The sequence below is a fragment of the Esox lucius genome, chromosome 9 (assembly GCF_011004845.1).
Source record: "Esox lucius isolate fEsoLuc1 chromosome 9, fEsoLuc1.pri, whole genome shotgun sequence".
NCBI lineage: Eukaryota > Metazoa > Chordata > Actinopteri > Esociformes > Esocidae > Esox > Esox lucius.
In genome coordinates, this window is record NC_047577.1 from 8260027 (window position 1) to 8263544 (window position 3518).

Sequence of the window (3518 nt, forward strand, 5' to 3'; positions counted from 1 at the left end):
GCATGTTTTTGGTTTGTTTTATCTTCTGCCAAATCTATTGTGTTATACTTTACTGCATTCATTTGTAATTCCTGCAAACTACAGAGTGTCTCCTTTCAAATGGTACCCAAAAAAATAATACTATATTAAGGTCATGAGCTACAAGCATTTAGCCGGTGTGCCGTAAAAGTGCTCCGGGAAGGCCCGAGTTATCCCGTGGAGTGCCTCAGATGGAACGCTGGATGGTGCTGGTAACGGCGCCGGTGCCGAATTCGTTGCTGGCGGCGGAAAGGAATGCACCCTCTCCGCCAGGCAAGGGATAGCCACCAACATGCTGTCCTTGGCGCCACCGAACCTGACGAGGCGGTCTCCATGGTGCTAAACAAAGTCGGACATGGTTGCTGGCTCCGCCTTTCCCGCTGTCTCCATGTATTTAGGTTGGTTATTCTGTCACAGTGTTGTAGTGAGTGGAGACAGATGCAGGAAATGTGGTAAGGATTTCTATAACCCAACTCAAAGCACGTCAAAAACTGACTGGGCAAGGCCAAAATAAAGTGAGGTGAAAGACCATCGTTCTCGCCGGCAGGGTCCATAACATCCATGTGACCTGCGGCATCCTTGTAAAACAACCCTGCTGAAAACTGTCTTTAATGTATCACATCCGTAATTCAGAATGCTCTCTATAACGGCTCTGTAGGGGTATGTGTTTCTACTCTGACTAATTAAATGATCAGCCAAGGATTCATCCACTTGTGAAAATAGGGTGGCTATCGGATAGTTGATATCCCCAACACGTGCTCTGGCATCAATATTAGTTCCGTAGGTACAACAAAGTATTGTTTAGATCAACATAGTCTTCACCATTCCCGGCAATAAAGAACTCCAGAGGGGCTGCGTCTGATATTGCTGATAGGGTCAGGATTTCAATGTATGTATTTTTCTCAATAGATGTCTGTGTGAAGGGAACTGGGAATAAATCCAACTCTGTTTTCATACATTCACCAGACGGTGTATGAGTGCCATCCTTCTAAAATATATTTTTTATCAATTTTGCAGTGATCCCTTTGACTGTCCTCCGTGCTTTATGTCTTCTTTTAACTGTGGCTCTTGTTTTTGTCTCATTCTTGCGTTTGTTACTCTTTGGTAGGCTCCTCCTACCAGGTGTTCTCTTTCTAAAACCTCGAGTCATAACCATCAATCCAACCGTCCTGCTGTTTTGTTTGTCGTGACATAACACTGTTGACAACATCGCCAACTATATTCCTAAGAGATTGTTTGACGGGTCTGAAGTGTAATTTTGCAATCACCTTCTCACTACAAATAAAACCAGCTGATTCTGATCAGATTTTACTTCAATACAGATCTCATCAAACTGAGTCTTACTAAGAGGTACGTAGTGTGGCTTGTCGTACGTCACTGTGACAACTTTGTTCTTTTTCCCTGCAATATGTACAGTTTGCAGCAGTGGGACATGACTGTCACCAACACGTTGATAATCAATTATATCTGTGTAGATGTATGGGGTGTTAAACCCCGCCAGAATATCTGTGTGGAATGGTCCGTACCATGGGGCGTGCCAACGATCCCCTGGTTTTAGGCCAAATATCTGTTCCAGTTTTGTACTAAATGTCAAACTACAATGGGGCCCTGCTTTTAGAAACATTCTGTTTTTAAATTCATCATACCCCGCCCATACACCATGTGGTTTTATATAACTGTTGAGCTCGAACTCATACCTGTATTAATGGCACCTGTTTGAACTTGTTATCAGTATAAAAGACACCTGTCAACAACCTCAAACAGTCACACTCCAAACTCCACTATGGCCAAGACCAAAGAGAAGGAATTGGAGGAGAAAGAATGCTGAGTTGCATCCAAAGAACACCATACCTACTGTGAAGCATGGGGGTGGAAACATCATGCTTTGGGGCTGTTTTTCTGCAAAGGGACCCGGATGACTGATCAGTGTAAAGGAAAGAATGAATGAGGCCATGTATCGTAAGATTTTGAGTGAAAACCTCATTCCCTCAGCAAGGGCATTGAAGATGAAACGTGGCTGGGTCTTTCAGCATGACAATGATCCCAAACACACCTGGGCAAGAAGGAGTGGCTTTGTAAGAAGCATTACAAGATCCTGGTGTGGCCTGGCCAGTCACCAGATCTCAACCCCATAGAAAATCTTTGGAGGGAGTTGAAGGTCCGTGTTGCCCAGCGACAGCCCCAAAACATCACTGCTCTAGAGGAGATCTGCATGGAGGAATGGGCCAAAATACCAGCACCAGTGTGTGAAAAGCTTGTGAAGACTCTGTTACTGCCAACAAAGTGTATATAACAAAGTATTGAGATGAACATTTTGTTATTGATCAAATACTTATTTTCCACCATAATTTATCAATAAATTCATAAAAAATCCTACAATGTGATTTTCTGGATTCCCCCCCCCCCCTCATTTTTACAGGCCTCTCATCTTTTTAACATCATCTTTTTTGACAGATCACCAATCTGATCAATCCAGTGGTAGTTTCTTGCTGGGTATGCCGGTGGAATCGAGTCTGGGTCAGGGGTTCCGTAGAAGGCTTCAGCGTTATCATCCCAGGTGTCGTAAATCCCTCCGACTGCTTGATATTCACAGACGGGTATGTCTGTTTTTATGCTGTGTTGAAGACGGTGTTAGCTTAATTTACTTCTTCATTACTGCTTCATTCCCTCTATAACTTTAAACAGTACATCTTGGGTTGCTCATCAGTCATTGTAAAACATCAAACATGGTCACATCAATGTAATCATAAATTACAAAGTCAACGGACATGCATGTCACTCCTGAAGTCATACCCTCTGGAGGGCCCTGTGATCAACGCGGAGCAGCTGCCGTATCAGGCAGTAATGCAGCCTAAGAGGATGCACACAATGGTGCACCTGTAGAAGTTGATTAGAGTTTTTGGAGATATGCCGAATTTATAGTCTCCTAAAGTTGTATAGGCGTTTTGTCTTGACCAACTGAGGTCATCCTTGATGAACACACTGAAAAACTTGAAGTCGGAGACTCTCTCCACTGCACCTCCATCGATGTGTATGGGGGTATGACCATCTCTGCTGCTTCCTGAAGTCCACGATCATCTCTTAAGTCTTATAAACGTTGAGAGAATCGTTGAGAGAGAGCTTGTTGTCCTGGCACCTTGTAGCCAGGTTCCTTACCTGCTCTCTGTAAGCGCTCTCATCGTTGTTGGAGAAGAGACCCAGGATGGTAGTGTCATCTATGAATTTGAGGATGATGCTGGGGCTTTGTGTGGCCTGGAGCGGCTGTAGTGCTTCCTACATTGCATTCTATGTGAAGGAAACAGATGCTGAGTGTGAGGTTTGTGGTTTCTGGTTAACTCTACATTCAAGCAGTCATGGACCATAAGCTATTTTTAGAATGGGCAGTGCCATTGTATTCATTGGTTTAGCTTGTTTAACACCCATACCATTACAGATGCTGGCTTTTGAACTGTGCATTGATATCAAGCCAGATGGTCCTCAGTCCATCTTAATTGAGCTCG